The 19685-nt window shown below is 42.9% G+C and overlaps 2 pseudogenes; one reads left to right on the top strand and one right to left on the bottom strand.

The window, feature by feature from the left end:
* Positions 1–10158: 10158 nt before the first annotated feature.
* On the bottom strand, positions 10159–11325 carry LOC127675144 (TM2 domain-containing protein 2-like; annotated as a pseudogene).
* Positions 11326–12346: 1021 nt separating this feature from the next.
* Positions 12347–13622, top strand: LOC127674961 (adenosylhomocysteinase-like; annotated as a pseudogene).
* The last annotated feature ends 6063 nt before the right edge of the window (positions 13623–19685 follow it).

Here is a 19685-nt window from a genome sequence, read left to right as displayed (position 1 = left end):
TCCCAAGAACTGAGATTGCAGGCCTGTGCCATCAGGTCCAGTTTAGCCAAAAACTTTAAAATGATGTTTATTGTGCCAGGCACACACCTTTAATCCCCGCACTCAAAAGGAAAAGGCAGGTGGACTTCTGTGAGTTCCTGGGCCAGCCTGATCTACACTGTGAGCTACAGGACAGCTATGGTTGTTACAAAGAGAAACTGTCTCAAACAAACAAACAAAAAACCAAAAACTAAAAAAATGTTTTTTATTGTTGAAAAACTACCCAGGGCACTAAGCCAAGATTTAAGAAGAAAAGAAGTAAATCCGGGGCTAGTAAGATAGTTCAGCCAATAACAACACCTGCAACTAAGTCTAAAATCTGAGTCTGAACACTAGGATCCACATGGTAAGAAAAAACTGACTCGTACACATATATAGACACACACACACAAAAAAAATAATAAGTTTTTTGTTTTTTTTTTTTTTGAATAGAGGTAAGTCTGTAGTTTGGATTATTTGCCTACAGGGGCACATGACAATTCCAGAAGAGGCAACTGACACTGAAGATGAATTTAAGCTTCAGTTAGATGCCTAAGATGTCAGAATCCACCAATGAGTTGTACTGGTTTAAATAAGAATGGTCCAGGGGCTGGTGGGATGGCTCAGTGGTTAAGAGCACCGACTGCTCTTCTGAAGGTCCTAAGTTCAAATCCCAGCAACCACATGGTGGCTCACAACGTTCTGTAACAAGATCTGACACCCTCTTCTAGTGTGTCTGAAGACAGCTACAGTGTATTTACATATAATAAATAAATAAATCTTAAAAAAAAAGAATGGTCCCCACAGGCTTATATATTTGAGTGCTTAGTCACCAGGGAGTGGGATGGCTCAGTGGTTAAGAGCACCGACTGCTCTTCTGAAGGTCCTAAGTTCAAATCCCAGCAACCACATGGTGGCTCACAACGTTCTGTAACAAGATCTGACACCCTCTTCTAGTGTGTCTGAAGACAGCTACAGTGTATTTACATATAATAAATAAATAAATCTTAAAAAAAAAGAATGGTCCCCACAGGCTTATATATTTGAGTGCTTAGTCACCAGGGAGTGGAATTCTTTGAAAGGACCCCAACTCTGTGTGTGTGTGTGTGTGTGTGTGTGTGTGTGTGTGTGTGTGTGCATGCGTGTGAAACCTTCGGGAGTCAGTTCTCTCCCTCCACCTTGTGGGTCCCAAAACCCAACTCAAACCCTTGAGAGATTTTTCCCTAAACTGATTTCACAGGTCTCTTGCTTAAAGTTGGGTCTTCAGTGACAATGATGGAAACCTAAAGTTGGGGCAAGTCAAACAGTAAACTCTGAAGACCCTGACTGATCTTTTGGTCAAGGAGCTAATTTGTCAATTGTAGTTACCTGACGATGTGATTGGAGATGAAAGTCTATTTCAAGATGGTGCCCATGGATCATGGAAAGGGGTCTCAATTTCTTACCAGCATGGTCCTTGACATAACACCTAGTGGGTGTCCTCATGACATAAGAGTTGAATACTTCTCAAATGACTAATCCAAGTGGGAGAAGGAGAAAGAAATAACAATAGCTTTTATTACTCACTCTCAAGTACTGTACATCATTTCAGTCATAATCTGTCATTGGGAATGAATCACTAAATCCAATCCCCACTGAAGAGGAGGCTGGCTGGGATTCATCTTTTTTTTTCTCATTTTCTCTTGGGGTTTCACCTCTTGAAGGTAAAATTTAGAGATCTTTGAGCATATATTAAAATGACCAGACCCTTTTCCTAGGCCCCTTTTTGCCAAGAGATCCTGCAGGCACACATTTCTTGGTCCATAAAGAAACAAGTATAAGGAATATCAAAGACACCAAAATTAAGTCTTTATGACAATTGCCTACAGTTCTTCTTATGTCTCACCTGAGCTGATATATCTTGGAGTTGTAAAATGTCCACTTGGTAACAACTCTGAAAGTTTTACAGCCCAAATTCCTAAGTTCTCTGCAGTAAATTACCTTTGATGGTTTTGAACATTTAGGTTTATTTTATGTTCAATGACTACTATTAGATTAGCTGGTAGCATCCAGCTTCAATTAGAATATTCAGTGAATACTACATTAAAAATAGATACATTGTTACAATTATTGGGAAATTATTATATGAAATTATGACCTAGGATATAACCAGCAAAATCCCAAGTATAGGAAGCTTAACAGGAAACAAAATCACCATAAACATTTAAATCCACATACATATGTTTCTGGAACACCCAGAAATTTGTTAATATTGACTGGATATTTAATGGTCTTAAAATATTTTATTTAAAATTTTGGGTGTGATAACTACATAATTATAATACAATTTAATATAAGTCTTTTAGAATTATATACAGTGTGCTTTGACCACTCCTCCCAAATCCCCACTTCTACACAATTTTGATTTTTTTTGAAGGGACTCTATCTGAGACATACACTAAAATGATTTTGTTTTCTTTTGTTTGTGGTGTTAGAATCAAGGTCAGGGTCTTGAACATGCCAACCAAGTGTTGTACCACTAACCTACATCTCCAGGCCTACAGCTCTACAGTCTCCCTCCTGCCTCATCCTCCTTAATTGTAGGGTCATACACCACCAGGCCCACCTCACTAGTGTTTTGTTTCTTGTTGCTAATGATTTCCTTTTTGAGATTCACTATGTAGCCTAAGCTTCCCTTAAACTCATGGCAATGCTCTTTCTTCAGCCCCCCCCCCCAAACCCTGAGATTACATGTCTGAGCCACCATACTTAGCTATTGTTGACAGTTTGTTTATTTTTTTTGAGATATGTCATCCTGGCTGGCCTAGAACCCACTATGTAGAGCAAGTTGGCTTCTGACTCCCAAACATTCGCCTGCCTCTGTCTCCTGAGTGTTGGACTTAAAGTTGTGCACTGGGTGCTCACTGCACTTTTAATAGAAAATTCATGATGTTTATTGCAGAGTTACTAGTGATATATCTTTGATAATTTGGTTAAGGCAGTCCTTAAAATTATCATAATTTTTGGGGCTGGAGAGATGGCTCATTGCTTAAGAGCACTGACTGCTCTTGCAGAGGTCCTGAGTTCAATTCCCAGCACCCACATGGTGGTTCACAACTGTCTGTAATGGAATCTGATGCCCTCTTCCAGAGTGTCTGAAGACAGATACAGTGTACTCATATACATAAAAAATAAATCTTTTACAAAAACTACCTTAAATTTTTTAGACAATGTCTTGCTATATAATTCTGACTGGTCTACTGCTGATTATGTAGACCATGTATGCTGGCCTCATACATGCAACAATCTTTCTTCCTCAGCTTCCCAAGTGCTAGGAATACAGCTGTATTTCAGCATACCCAGCTATCCTTAAGTAATCTGCAGAAAGATGTAATGAGTTTGTATAAATGTCCTGTCCCTTCCTCATCTCATTGTTCTGACTGTTGCAGCTGTTACATGAATCTCTCTCTCTCTCTCTCTCTCTCTCTCTCTCTCTCTCTCTGTGTGTGTGTGTGTGTGTGTGTGTGTGTGTGTGTGTGTGTGTGTGTATTAAAACTGTCCACCAACTGCCGGGCGGTGGTGGTACACGCCTTTAATCCCAGCAGTCTGGGAGGCAGAGGCAGGCAGATTTCTGAGTTCGAGGCCAGCCTGGTCTACCGAGTGAGTTCCAGGACAGCCAGGACTACACAGAGAAACCCTGTCTCAGAAAACCAAAAAGAAAAAAGAAAAAAGAAACTGTCCACCAACTATAAAATTATAGGGAGAAACAGGCTTTGCAAGCAAGTGTTGCATGACTCAAAACATGTCTGCCAGCTGGATGCAGCCCATGGGCTACGAGGTTGTAACCTTTGCTCTTTATTACCCATATTAAATACAGTGTCTCAAAATAATCTGTGGTGCTAAACATCCTGAGAGTGCTTGCCTTTTCAGAGGAGGAGTGGGTATTAACTGACCCATCATTTGTGAGCTTCCTGGGTGCCAGGAATTTCCTATTATTTTGGGTAGTCTACTGTAAATAGCTGTCTGGTTTGTCTAAGGCCAAGGACTCTCCTAGGATACAATATTTGTAGGGCTGAATGAAATTAGAACAATCCCAGTATAATCACAACCCTAACAATTACATGTCCATACAGTGAAAGTTCACTGAGCTGTATATTTATGATTTATACATCAGTGACCTGAACTGTGCAGAAAAGAGGTCTGGTTAGCACAAATATGAAACTGATATTTGTAGAATCTAGACTTCTGTTAAGTGGCCTTGGGGTTACATTATCATTTTCCTCAGCCATATCATAGAGTTAATCTATGAGGTAATTAAAGCTCTCAGACATAGTTTTCATGAACTGTGATTCATACAAGTAATTTCTGACCTTAGAGACTTGACTTCCATTAAAGTTCATCCTGCTTCTGTTTCTATTCTATTTTACTGAAATATGCATTGACTTTGAAAGAATTCATGTCTCAGTCCTGAACCTCCCATGGTGGTTTGCAAGCTAACAAGGGCACAAAAGAGCTTTCATTCTCCAGACATTATCCACTTGCACTGTTTCGAATTCTGGTCACCATCACCACTTTTTTCTCAGTAGTTTGCTGTATTTGAACCTTGTGTCCTCCAAAGGTCTCTGTGGCAAAGATCTTACCTAGTGTTGTGCCACTGGGGGTAGGGGAAGCTTTATGAGGTGGGCTCCAGTGGGAGATTCTCAGGACATTGGAGGTATACCCTTCAAGCAGATACAGGATTGTATCTTTTTGTCTTTGTCTGTTTTTCTTCTGCCCATTCGATGAACAAGTATACTCTGAGGTGTTGCCACTAGCCCAGGGCAACGAAACCAGTCAACAACAAATGGAAAGCTTTGAAGCCCTTTCTCTTTATGACTATTTATCTCAGGTATTTGTTGTAGTGATGGGAAGCTCACTAACACACAATACTGATTCAGTTGCCATTACAACCCCAAACATTTAGTGTTTGGTGTGTTTTGTTTTATAGACTTAACTGATTTTTATTCACAGAGCTGGGAAAATATATGTAATTAGGAAATAAGTTTTTTCATTTGCTAAGTAAAATGTCAATACTTCATGTTGCTCAGAATAAAGTAATTTTTGTTTGTTTGTTGTTGTTGTTGTTTTGGTTTTTTGAGACAGGGTTTCTCTAACAGTCCTGGCTTGCCCTGAAATCACTCTGTATTCAAGGCTGGTCTAGAAGTCACAGTGATCTGCCCACCTCTGCCTCCCAAGATTAAAGGCCTGCATTGCCACCACCTAGCCAGTTCTGAATATGGTGAGCACTACTTCTTGATACCTCACAGTACATTCTTTTTCCAGAAACTGTTCTCTGTTGTGAAGAGGACTACCTTGCCAGTGGTGCACCCTCATTCCCAGGAGCATCTACCAGTCTGCATTTGTTTATTGGAGTCACAAAGGCTTCATTTCTAAAGGCCCATGTGTTAGAAATCAGGTCCTCGCTGAGCAGTAGTGGCACATGCCTTTAATCCCAGCACTCTGGGAGGCAGAGGCAGGCGGATTTCTGAGTTCAAGGCCAGCCTGATCTACAGAGTGAGTTCCAGGAAACCCAGGGCTACACAGAGAAACCCTGTCTCGAAAAACCAGAAAGAAAGAAAAAGAAAGAAAAAAAGAAAGAAAGAGAGAGAGAGAGAGAGAGAGAGAGAGAGAGAGAGAGAGAGAGAAAGAAAGAAAGAAAGAAAGAAAGAAAGAAAGAAAGAAAGAAAGAAAGAAAGAAAGAAAGAAAGAAAGAAAGAAAGAAAAGACATCAGGTCCTTCCTCCACCAGCCTGCCCTCGGGGACTCAGTGCATCATCACTATTCTCCAACCCGTTAAAAATTCCCTACCATCCCAGATCGCCCTCTTGTTCTTTCACTAAAAGTGTCTTTGTCTGTTTGTGTACCTGACTGCCTTTTATGCACTCTTTCTGAGTCTTCCTTTCACTGTCCCTCCCTCAATACATCTTTTTCCTGAGATCTGTTGGGTTGCGTGATCTCTTTGCAGCATACCTTGGCCTCAACCCACCATCATACTTCTGCCAATAAATCCTAACACCACATGTGGTTCAGAATTGTCTGTATGACAGGCTGAACCGTTGTAAGTTTTCCTTTCTGTTCTTATTTATTTACAAATTTCATTACTAGAAGATTCCCTCAACAATCTTCTGCCATATAAATCTCAGCTATTCTTTCCAAAGAACCCTAAGAAGAATTCTAAGATGGCCCCTGTGATTTCTTCATTCTACCATCCACATGTGTGTATAATTTTCACCCCTTAAAGGTGAGATGAATCTATTAGTTTCTTGTACCCAACAGCATATATCAAAAGTGATGGAATAGCATTTCAGTGATTAGATTGCCACAAAACTCTAGGACTTCATCTTGTTAGTATGCACTAGAGAACCCCTTTGATGGCTCTGAAGTCAACCACCATTTTGTGAAAGAGTCTATTGAGAGGGCCACATAGCAAGGAAAAAGTATGGACCTTAGTCCTCCCGTAGCTGCATCCTTATTTGAACCTCTGATAAGACTACTCCATGGCTGATAGCTAGAATATACACTTAGTGACCCAAGGGCAGGTTATCTAGCCAAGATATGCCCCAGGACTCCTAGCCTATAGAAAGTGGAGATTGTAAATACGTAGTACTTTAAGCTGTTGACTTTGGTTCACAGAAATAGCACAGGACACTCAGTGTTAGCATAGAAACAGTGAGGAAGATTAAAAGGAAAACAAGTCTCTATGCCACAGCAGTGTAACACAGGCCCTAGAAAATAGAGCATCTGCATCCACTCTCTGCTGGCAAGGAGAAGAGCCTGAAGTTCAGAGTCCAGAGGAGTATCCAGGAAAAGACTTCTGAAAACTTACTCCGCAGCTATAAATGCAGATTCCCTGGCTTTTTTTTTTTCATCTTGTCTAGAAGTTATAATACTGTTAAATGAATGGCAGAGAGTAACAAACAGGTTGCTGTGAAGTTTTTATCTCCATTTTTTCCCAGTAAGGTTAGAATCAACAGATCTGAGATTCTAATGATAATGTGATTGATTTTCAATCTTTGTTTTAATACTTTGAAATATCTCAACTTTCAGTGAAATTTTTTATAGGAATCACATTTTTAATTAGATACACTGGTGTTTTAGTTCATAAAAAGTACCTGCTCTGAAGACTTGTGACTGGCTTTGATTTGCTGACCTACATGGTGAAGGAAGAAAAGCAACCCCCACAGGGCCTCTGACCTCCACAGACACACGAACAAAGTAAATAAATGACCAAACAAATCTGGCAAGAATGTGAAAAGAGAGGGCTTATTTGACAAATTTTGTCTGTTGAAAACATTAGTTGGGGAGAACTGCCTCAGAGTTGAGGCAGAAAGCATCAAGGGAGTCTCTATTCTCACCTCTAAGGACCATTTATTCTGAGCCAAAGGAGTGACCACGACCTAGGAAATGAATTGAGGTTGCCATGAATAATGGATTCCAGAGTCTAAGTAGTGGTCATGAACTCTAAAAGAACAAATGAGTCGGGCGGTGGTGGAGCATGCCTGTAATCCCAGCACTCTGGGAGGCAGAGGCAGGCAGATTTGTGAGTTCGAGGCCAGCCTGGTCTACAGAGTGAGTTCCAGGACAGCCAGGGCTACACAGAGAAACCCTGTCTCAAAAAAACCAAATCCAAAAAAAAAAAAAAAAAGAACAAGTGAAAGTAATAAGTCATTTTTCAAATTCATTGGTCACTTCCAAAGGGTTCAAGTACTATTTGGTGGCTTTCTTCATTTTTTTGAGATAGGGTCTTACTATATAGACCATGCTGGCCTCGAAGTCACAAAGAGTACATAAGTCTACCTCATGTAGTGAGTGCTGGGATTACAGGCATACACTATTATGCCAGGCATTGGTGGCGTTTTTAATGTTTGGGTTGGTTAATGATAATGGTCTATGAATATCTGTGAATACATACAAAAAGTTTTACCTCATAGTTGAAAAGATATTCGGTAAGACACAATGATGGGCTCTTTTTATTTTATTTTGGTTTTTTGGATTTGTTTTTTGTTTTGTTTTTTTTTTGTTTGTTTGTTTTTTTGTTTTTTTTCCAAGACAGGGTTTCTCTGTATAGCCCTGGCTGTCCTGGAACTCACTCTGTAGACCAGGCTGGCCTTGAACTCAGAAATCCACCTGCCTCTGTCTCCCAAGTGCTGGAATTACAGGTGTGTGCCACTGGCGCCCAGCTAATGATGGGCTCGTAAAATGACTCTTAAGAAAGCCCTCTACCATTTGTCCCTAAATCTGCAGCATTCCAACACTCCACATTTGTGGAAACTTTATCAACTGATGCTACAGCACCTTTAACATAAGGTGTGCTCTTTTATCTGGGAACTTCAATTCACAAATGATAGAACTTGTGAAATAGTTAAGCTGAAGTTTTATATATTTCTATTAAAATATAGTATTGAGAATATTCCCCATTTAACAGGTTTTGCTGTTACTGTAGAATTATTTTATGAACTAATTGTTTGTTTTTTAAAGACACTGTTTCTTGTGTCATCCTAGCTGTTCTGGAACTTTCTGCAGACCAGGCTGGCCTCAAACTCACAGAGATCTGTTGGACATAACCCTGTGGCCATCGTTTGGGCTGGACTCCACCCCCACAGTCATCTGGCTACAGCCAGGTTTTCCCAGCCCCACAGTTACCTGACAACAGGTGACCCAGCCCACTATAAAAGGGGACGCCAGGCCCCTCCACGCTCTCTTGCTTTTCTCTCTTACCCTTATGCTCTCTCTTGTCTCTTGTCCCCCTGTTCCCCTCTCCCCATTCTTCTCCCCTCTTTCCACGTGGCCATGGCCAGCTCTCACCCCTCTATCTTTTTTCTCTCTTTACTTCTCTATCTCTTTTTCTTTTCTTACTTCTCTACAATAAAGTTTTGAAACCATGGGCTGTCTCTTTTTATCAAAACTCACCGTGTAGGAGCAATGGAACAGGCCTCAGCATCTCTAGTCGCCAGACGGGACCAAAGCCTCTCCTGCCCAGCCAGGCTTCCTCTACGGGTACATGGGGCTCTCGCCAGAAGGGCCCCACCTTCTGAGCAAGGACCTCTCTGCTAGCCTAGTGGGACAGCTTCCCTCCGTAGGCACTCAGGCGCTGTAGGCACTCAGGTGCTCGCCATGCCTTCACAGGCACACGGGCCCCACTTGTTTTCCCTACAGAGATCCACCTGCCTCTGCCTCCAGAATGCTGGTGTTAAAGGCATGTACCACCACACCCATCTATAACTTTGGGGGTTTTGGGAGCATATTCAGGACTGAACCCAAGGCATGGCACTGTAAGAACTCTACCACTGGGCTAGCCTGTCACAGAATAATTCTGTGATTTCAACATTATGACCTATATAGAAAAAAACAATTGAAAATGTCTAATAATTCCACAGTTAAAGCATAAAACATAGTTGTAACGAAACAGATTATTGACAATATTATGAAAACATTAAAAACAGTAAGATCGTTGGGCGGTGGTGGCACACACCTTTAATCCCAGCACTTGGGAGGCAGAGACAGGTGGATTTCTGAGTTCGAGGCCAGCCTGGTCTACAGAGAGAGTTCCAGGACAGCCAGGGCTACACAGAGAAACCCTGTCTCAAAAAACCAAAAAAAAAAAAAAAGTAAGATCATATTATAAAACCACATTTTTAGAAAAATACTAGTAATGTGATGTCGAAGACATTATCGAGAAATTACTCTTTATGGGCTAGAGAGATGGCTCAGCAGTTAAGAGCACTGACTGCTCTTCCAGAGTTCCTGAATTCAATTCCCAGCAACCGCATGGTGGCTCACAATCGTAATGGGATCAGATGCCCTCTTCTGGTGTGTCTGAAGACAGCTACAGTGTACTTATATACATAAAATAAATAAATAAATCTTTAAAAAAAGAAAAAGATTATTCTGTTTATGCTATTCTTAATGTTCAGATAAGCAGTATAAATAAGGGAGTTTTCTCTTATATTCATTACTATGTAATATATAGTTTCTTTTTAGAAAGAACTTCTTTCTTTGTTGGCTTTGCCATGTGGCTCAGGCTGACCTTTAGCTCCATCATTCTGAATGATTTTATTTTGGAAGTCGGTTTAAAAAAAAAAAAGCAAAAACAAAACTTTATTCTGCAATTTAAATTCTCAAACTCAGAATTTCGGTGTGTATTAAAATCCGCAGTCATTTCTACATCACCTGAAGACTTCTCATTGGCGCAGCTTCTGATCTGTGCATAAAAATTTGGGGTCACAAAAGGCTGTGGATGGATAAACATTCGCTTGGTTTATTCTGTTGGTTCCCCCTGCTCCAAACGCCTGAAGATCCTGCCACACAGAAACATCACTGACTTCTCTGGAGAGAAGTCGTCATCTTTGATCTTTGAGATTCTGCAAGTGAGGAAGGGTACTGCCTGTCATTCTGGTTTGCAAGGTTAAGATTGGGGGGGGGGGGGAATTCGGTTGGTCCTTCCTCCTAGAGAGGACGGTGATGTTCAGAGGAGAATTCAGAGTTTGTAGTAATTATCTTGGCAGCCAGGCTCTCGCTTTCTTTGCCTGCACAGGGCAGCAGCAAGGTTTAGTAGACCGTGCACCAGTTGCTGCGGTCACTAGGCATCAGCCCCTGAGTGATGAGCAAAATAAGCTCCATCAGATTCCCAGTCCTCCCAGTGTTAGCAGCTTCCCAACTGCTCTTCCAGTGTGTCCCGGGCAGAAGCAGTCCACTCCGAAGCATCCCAGGAAGAAGGAGTAGAGGAGAAGCGTGGTTATGAAGCAGTGTCCAGTGTACTTGATACAAGGCGTATTTTCTGGTAGGAAGGCCCTGGGGCTGGCACACTCTATTCCCTCCAGGGCTGTGCACTGGACTGCAATGTGTTCCACATCACTGTAGGCTTGACCCCAAACTTGAGACAAGTATAACCAAGTTCCTGGGATGTAGTTGCGTTTCAAACCTAAGCCGCTGGACCATCACAATCTACAAACTCTGGTAGGTAAGAGCAAAGGATGACTGCGAGATCCTCCAGGCGAGCGAGCAGCGCCCGCCTGAGAGTGTGAGATCCAGTTCCGCAGTAGCATTCACTGTGGCTCAGCCCCAGGTTCCCCAACAGCAAGGCCACCTGGCAGCCCAGCAATAGGTAACTCACAGGGCAGACGCCCAACACCATTTTCCCGGGCCTGTCCCAGAGACCTGGCCTAAAAACAAAGCCAGGCCACCCTGGCCGACCAGCAGACATTATTTTTTAATAGAACTCTTTCATAATCTATCCATATAATAAAATCAAATTTCAGCCAACAGGTAAAAATTCTCTGGCATAGGGAATTATTTCAGTGCCCTAAACTCTTCTTTATTTTTTAAATTATCTTAATTTATTTACATTTCAAGTGTTATCCCCTTTCCTGGTCCCCCCCCCCAAACTCCCTATCCCATCCTCCCTCCCCCTGCTTCTCTGAGTGTGTTCCTCCACCCACCCCACTCCCACCTCCCACCCTCCATTCCCCTACACTGGGGAACCTATCAAACCTTCATGGGACCCAGGACCTCTCCTCCCATTGATGCCAGATAAGACTGTCCTCTGCTATATGCCCTAAACTCTTTGAAGTATTCTGGTTTGGGTAACAAATCACATGACATCAGTATCTTGCATGCCTTTGTAGCTTTATCTCTACAGTGCCTGCAACTCAGATCCCCTTTCACAAGGAACCTGAGCCCAAAGGGCCACTTAACCTGCCCTCCCTCCTTCTTATCAGATTCAAGTGAGGTAGCAAGGAAAGGGAGATAGAAAGTTCAGAGGTATAAAAAGGCTCTGGCACTTGTTCCCTGAGAGGCGTCTTTTCACCAATTAATTTATTAACAAGCCCCAAGAGTTGTCCTGGAAATAGATTGCTGTCTCCATGGACGTGTGAGCAATGGGAAAAGAAACAACAGAAAATGCATACATTCCGCAGCACAGACAGGAAGAGGACAAGAAAAACAAGTGTCCAAGAACTCCAGTCACAGTAAATAACACTAAGACAGGGAAAGCTCAACTGGGGAAGGCAAGAAGTCAGAGCCTGCATGAACCTGGGATGTCCAACAGCAGTTGTTGTCTTAGCTAGGGTGTTTGTTTGTTAGATTTATTTTTTTTTTGAGCAAAGATGTTTATTATAGTTTATACAAGATTACCAATAACTATTAATTATCTGTCTTAAATCAATATTAAAATATCCAAAGAAGAGGTATGTATTCATATGCTTTAAAGTAAATGGCTATTTTTTCTTATTTCAAAGTAATTTTCACCCTGTCCCGGCACCTCCCGACCCCTTTCCCTGAGTTCATCACTCCTAGCAGAAGCGCTGGTCAGCATGTCTGATAAACTGCCCTACAAAGTCGCGGACATCGGACTGGCTGCCTGGGGATGGAAGGTCCTGGACATAGCTGAGAATGAGATGCCAGGATTGATGCGCATGCGGGAGATGTATGCAGCCTCCAAGCCACTGAAGGGCGCTCGCATTGCTGGCTGCCTGTGCATGACTGAGGAGACTGCTGCTCTCATTGAGACTCTCGTGGGCCTGGGTGCTGAGGTGCGGTGGTCCAGCTGCAACATCCTCTCTACTCAGGACCATGCGGCAGCTGCCATTGCCAAGGCTGGCATTCCAGTGTTTTCCTGGAAGGGTGAGACAGATGAGGAGTACCTGTGGTGCATTGAGCAGATGTTGCACTTCAAGGATGGACCCTTGAACACGATTCTGGATGCTGGTGGTGACCCTACAACCTCATCCTTACCAAATACCCACAGCTTCTGTCAGGCATCCGAGGTATCTCTGAGGAGACCATGACTAGAGTCCTCAACCTCTACATGATGGCCAGTGGGATACTGACAATGCCTGTCATCTATGTCACCAAGAGCAAGTTTGCCAACCTCTATGGCTGCCAGGAATCCCTCACAGATGGCATCAAATGGGCCACAGATGTGATGATTGCAGACAGGCTATGGTGATGCAGGCAAGGGCTGTGCCCAGGCCCCGAGGAGTTTCAGGGCCTGAGTCATCATCACTGAGATTGACCCCATCAGTGCACTGCAAGCTTCTATGGAGAGCTATGAGGTAACCACTATGGATGAGGCCAGTAAGGAGGGCAACATCTTTGTCACCACCACAGGCTGTGTTGATAGCATCCTTGGCCGGCACTTTGAACAGATAAAGGATGCTGCCATTGTTTGTAACATTGGACCCTTCGATGTGGAGATTGATGTGAAGTGGCTCAATGAGAACACTGTGGAGAACATCAAGTCCTAAGTGGACCACTACAGACTAAAGAATGAGTGCTGCATCATCTCGCTGGCTGAAGGCCATCTGGTCAACCTGGGTTGTGCCATGGGAGTGATGAGCAAGTCCTTCACGAACCAGGTGATGGCACAGATTGATAAACACCCCACTGGGGTTCACTTCCTGCCTAAGAAACTGGATGAGGCAGTGGCTGAAACCCACCTGGGCAAGCTGAATGTGAAGCTGGCCAAGGTGATGTGGATGGATGCAGGCTCAGTACCTGGGCATGCCCATTAACAGCTCCTTCAAGCCTGATCACTCCCACATCTGAGTGCTGGAACTGTCCTTCCCCTTCCAGAGGTCATCCTTGTTCCGGGTCCTACCTCTCGTTCCCAAGAGCAAATGTCACCAACTCTGCAGTCACTTGGCCAGTGTTTCTCCCCCCCCCCCCCTCACCCTAACTGGGGCTGATCACTCTGTCTTTGACCTCTGCTGTATCCCTCATACTTTTCCAGGTGTGGTGCGGGAACAGAGAGGTACCTGGGAAGTCCTGAGGCTAGATGTCGCTAGTGGTGGTCACAAGCCCATGTACTTTACTGTCCAGACCCTCACTAGGTCTTCAGATCTGTGTGCTCGGTTTACAGAGCCGCTGGCTTCTCAGCCCAGGACCCAGAAAGAACTTCACCAAAGGGTAGGAACCCCTGGAGTTTGAAAGTTCCCAAGACCTTGGTCTTTTTACTGTTGGGCCGTCTCTTAAATCTCATGATACTGAGTTGGTATTTTTTTTTTTGGTCCCTCTTTCACAATGGTTAGGATAGATTCACCAAGAAAGTACAAGTCACAGAGACTGAAAGGGGCTGGGAACACAAGCAGGAAAAGCCCTGTCACTACTGGATAATTGATGGTTCCTATCACAGGCCCGGGTCACAAACAGATTAATTTGTTTTATAATGTTTATATACTATTTAGAATGCTAACAAATGAAGGTAAATAAAATACAGTTTCTAGTACCTAAAGAATTGTGGACTTTTATTAAAATTTGTGTGGCTGGCAAAAAAAGCAATTTTCATAAACTTCCTGTAGCTTGTAAAAATGTAAAAATACGTACAAATATGTATCATCAAACATCCTGTAAAGGTAAACATATAAATTGAACAACTTTTGTTTACTTATAAAGACCAAGGAAGTTCTCTTGCCTCTTACTCTCTTAGCCTCTCTCTTGCCCCCTCTTGCCCTCTCCTCCCCTCCCCTCTCTCTCCACGTGTTCATGTTCGGCCTCTGCTTCTCTGCTCTTTCCTTCTCTCTGCCTTTCTCTGCCTCTACTACCCCATTGACTCCCATCCCTATGCCCTGAATAAACTCTGTTCTATACTAAAAAATAAATATATTTTATTCCTCATAACTTGTGAAATCAATTTAGCAACCACCAAATCACACATCATTCCTGTCCACCCTGGCTCATTACCAGTGTACCATTTAACTATTCCTTGGTGCATTATTTGTTCTATCCTATCTGAATGTTTCTTCTTCCATTAATTTTGAAAGTGCTTTAGTAACTGCCTTAGTGATGACAATTTGTACAGTGTGGATTACCCCTTCTTTCTTTGGCTTTATTCTAAATAAGCATCCATAAAGGATAAATTCTAAATGTATCTAGAATTTATGATAAGCACATTCCTATGACTGGTAAATGTTGATGAGATATTGACCTCTTAAATATGTTTAAAGTATATAGACATCACAAAAAAAACAATTAACCATTACTGTAAAATGATTTTAAAGGCCAGCCTACGATACCACAAAGCATAGCACTGAATATGCCTGACCATTTTCAAGCTTCACTAACATTTGAACCAATTACTAGTACTTTAGTCCTTTAGCTTTTGACTCCGGGCTGAACCCTGTAGGTGAAATTCATTCATTTAAAGGCATAAAGGCATAACAGATATCGTCACTTGGATACATCCAACTGACTCCCACTCTTCTCCCCCAAGGGAGCATCTCTTATATTAAAGCCAAGTGGTTCCGGACTTCCTCTGCCCATGCCATATGTATAAACAATATGGTCTTAGAGTAACATCCTAGTTATCCAGTCCATAATATTCAGTTTCTATTACTTATGTATACAAATATAAAGACAAAAAATAATCCACAACAGTTGGATAAATAATTGTTTTCCTGTATGTCAGTCTCTCCTTTTTTTTTTTTTTAGCAATTTCTTTTAAAAAAAATATTTAATGTATGTGAGTATACTGTAGCTGTCTTCAGACACTCCAGAAGAGGGCATCCGATCTCATTATGGATGGTTGTGAGCCACGAAGGTTGCTGGGAATTGAACTCAGGACCTCTGGAAGAGCAGTCACCTCTGAGCCATCTCTCCAGGCAAATTTCTTGTTCTCTCTCTCTCTCTCTCTCTCTCTCTCTCTCTCTCTCTCTCTCCCTCCCTCTCTCCCTCTCCCCCCTCTCTTTCTGATATTTTATTTACATTTTAAATGTTATCCCCTTTCCTGGTCCCCCCTCTCCCAGAAACCTCCCTATCCCACCTCTCCCCCTGCTTCTATGAGGGTACTCCCCCACCAACCTACCCATTCCTGCCTCCCCGCCCTAGCATTCCCCTACACTGGGGCATCGAGCCTTCATGGGAACAAGGGCCTCCCCTCCCTCTGATGCCAGAGCAAGCATACACACAGAGTTGTATTCCCAGCTCCCTCTTTTAGGATCTCCCCAAAATTAGCTATTATCTTTGTATCTCTCCTTTTCTGTGTCTCTGTCTGTCTCTCTCTCGGAGATACTATATACATCATTAGTGGAAAAATTGTAAAGTATAGATATAAAAAGATTAAACCATTCAGAGTTTTACTACTCAGTAATTATCACTGTTACTATTCTGAAGCGTGGCTTCGTAAAATTGCAAGGTCATGTCTAGACATACAAATGTACATATAAGAACATAGGAGTTTCCTTAACATTATTTTATAACTTGATCAGTTTTCAACACATAGTTTTCAACTGGCACTTCTTTCCATTTTGATAAATACACACATCTACATTCTCATTGATGAGACTTATATAGCACCCTACTCTATGGATATACTGTAAATTATTTTAGCAGTGAACTACTACTTAACATTATTATGATCTCTAAGTTTTCACCATTACAAAAAAAAAATACTTGAAGAAATAGCTTTACGGGCTGGAGAGATGGCTCAGTGGATAAGAGCACCGACTGCTCTTCCAGAGGTCCTGAGTTCAATTCCCACTCCCAGAGTGCTGGGGTTACAGGCGTGTGCCACCACCGCCCGGCTGAGAGAGATGTTTAAAAATTAGAAAAAAAAAAGGAAAGAGAGAGCATTGCGGCTGGAGAGGTGGCTCTGAAGTTAAGAGAACTTGCTGTATAAATGCTCTTAACTCCAGCATCAAGAGTGCTGACGCCCTTTTGGCCTCCTTGGGCACCAGCAATGCACTCACAGGCACACATGTACATAGGAGGTCTCATTGTGCAGCTCTGCTTCCTGCCCTCCATTGCCTGCTGACTTCCCTTGAAAAGTTGGTAGCTCAGCCCCTCCCCGTTTTCCTTTTCTATCCTCAAATCCAAACACAAAACTGTGGCAACCAGAACCTATCCTCTCAGCTCTGGGGAGGCAGAAACAGATGATCGCTGGGACTTGCTAGCCAGCCAATCTAGCCAAAGCAGCGAGTTCCAAGGCCAATGAGAGGCCCTGTCCCAAAACACGAGTTGGGGGAAACTATCAAGGAAGACATTAACACGGACCTCTGGCTCACGCACGCACTCAAGCACGCATGCGCACGCCACCCCCACCCCCACCCCCACCCCCACCCCCACTCCCACCTCCACCCCACTTCACGTCTAGGACTGTGAAGAATACATTTCTGTTGTTTTAAGCCACTATGTTTGTACAAATTCATTATAGTGGAGACAAGAAATTGATACACACTGCGTTGTTACCTGTTTAATCCGATAGATAACTGCGGAGCGCTTAGGCGACTTGCTAGAAAGGAACAATGGGGCCGGGATAGGCTGGGGGGGGGGGGGGGCGGGTGTTCTATGCGGTGCCTGCTCCAGCATTGCTTGGTTGGTCATTCCTCAGATGACCAGCAGGTGGAGGTGCTATACAGGAGACGAAGAGGAACCTTCTTCTAGTTCACACTCTCCCTGCATTTTCATTTCTTTTGAGGCAAGATCTCCTATATTCCAGGCTGCTCTCTAACTTACTATTGTAGCTGAGGATGGCCTTGAACTGCCTCCACTTTCTCTTGCCTCCACTTTCCAAGACCTAGGATTACAGGTGTGCATCACTCTACCCCCATCAAATAGCTTATTTTCATTCTTTGTACCCATAAAATCAGAATCATCTTCTCCAAAGCAGCATGTTTGGCCCTTGTGTATCTTTAGGCTACAGATAATTTAGATTCCAGAAACTAGATTGGGCATTTTTCTTTCTCCTTCCCTCTCCTCCCTCTTTATCTTTCCTCCTTTCTCCTTTTGCAACAGCATCTCATGTGTCCTCCACTAGTCTAGAACTCATTGTGTTGCCAAGGCTGACCTTCAACTCCAAACCCATCTGATTCCACCTCTTGAATGATGAGATTACAGATGCATTCACAACAACACCCACTTTTTGTGATACTAAGGTTTAAACCCAGGATTCCATCTCTGTTAAAACAGCACTCTACTAGCTAAGCTACAGTCCCAATCCCTAGACTTGGCATTTCAAGGACTGCGAAGGATTTCTTGAAATGTAGCCAAGGCCATGCTGTGTTGCCCATGCTGTCTTAGAGCTTAATCTTCCTGCCTCAAGCGTCATAAGTATTTAGTAGTGCAGGAACATGCCGCCATGCCCTGCTGAAGATCTGTTAGTATTTAGAAAGCTTTCGATACTGGGAAATTGCAACCTTTGATCTGGATCTGTTGGTACATGCCTGAAATCCCAGCTACTTAGGAGGCTGAGACTGGATGACTCCATTGAGATCAAGGTCTGTCTGGGATGAAGAGGGGATTCAAGGCACGCATGAGGAATTTAGTGAGAACTTGTCTCAAAAAGAAAAGTCAAAAGAGAGCTGTGGCTATAACCCAGTGGTGGATTGAGGCCCTAGGTTTTATGTCCAGTATAGTAATAAATAACCAAATACCGTGGTCTTTGGAGAAAATGTTTCAGGTTTGTCTTTATGGTCTTAGTCAATAACAAGATAGATTAAGCTGGTAGCCACTGAATTTATAGTGACTTCTCTTTAATAATGCCAACATGACACAAGGTGCTCCTTTCACTCCAGCTCCTTCTGTCATGAAGAAGGTGGGTTTCTTAGTGTTTCTCAGGCAGGAGTGCTGCTGATCCCTGCTATGTATTAGTTCAGTTAAACCTTATTACACTTTAGAAGATGCTATTTCAATGATGCCAGTTACAGAGATGAGACACATGAAGTTTAGGGAAGTGTCTTAGTCAGGGTTTCTATTCCTGCACAAACATCATGACCATGAAGCAAGTTGGTGAGGAAAGGGTTTATTCAGCTTACACTTCCACATTGCTGTCCATCACAAAAGGAAGTCAGGACTGGAACTCAAGCAGGTCAGGAAGCAGGAGCTGATGCAGAGGCCATGAATAGATGTTTCTTACTGGCTTGCTTCCCCCTGGCTTGCTCAGCCTGCTCTCTTATAGAACCCAAGACTACCAGCCCAGGGATGGCACCACCCACAAGGGGTCCTCTCCACTTGATCACTAATTGAGGAAATGCCCCACAGCTGGATCTCATGGAGGCACTTTCCCAAATGAAGCTCCTTTCTCTGTGATAACTCCAGCCTGTGTCAAGTTGACACACAAAACTAGCCAGTACAGAAAGTTTAATATCAGAGTTATTTTCTGAGAAGAAAACCCAAGCCCTGAGTCCTCTAGGTATGAATTTCTGTGCTAATGTAAGGGATTTGGCTCTGGCCACCTTTCTTTTCTTTGATTTAACACATAGTGTATCATTGATTTGATCCTTGAACCGTGCATCACATGGCATTGTAATTATCATTGTATATGGAGATGTACTAATTGCTGCAATCGCCTGCCTTGATAATTTACCTGGCGAAGGCAGCTTAAGGATCTCTTTGGGCTCACAGTTTGAATAGAGTCCATTATAGTGGGAAAGGCACAGTGGCTAGAGGGCAGAGCTGCGCCAGCGGGCAGGAAGCAGAAGATGAGCAGTCCGCTCAGTTTGCTTTGTCTTTTGTATGCAGCCTAGCTACCTACCATCCCATTCCCACCGCGATGGACCCCAACTACAAACATCCTCCCAGACATGCCCAGGAGTTTGTCTCCTGGGTGATTCTAAATCTACCAAGCTGACAACCACTATTAACCATCAAACTATGTTATGGTTTTTTTTTTCTAATTAGATAGCAAATTTCATGAAAAGGTTAGCGAACCTTGACGTC

Source organism: Apodemus sylvaticus, chromosome X (genome assembly GCF_947179515.1).
Source record: "Apodemus sylvaticus chromosome X, mApoSyl1.1, whole genome shotgun sequence".
In the NCBI taxonomy this organism is placed as follows: domain Eukaryota; kingdom Metazoa; phylum Chordata; class Mammalia; order Rodentia; family Muridae; genus Apodemus; species Apodemus sylvaticus.
The sequence above is the reverse complement of the archived record's forward strand: the minus strand, read 5'-3'. Positions and strand labels throughout refer to the sequence as shown.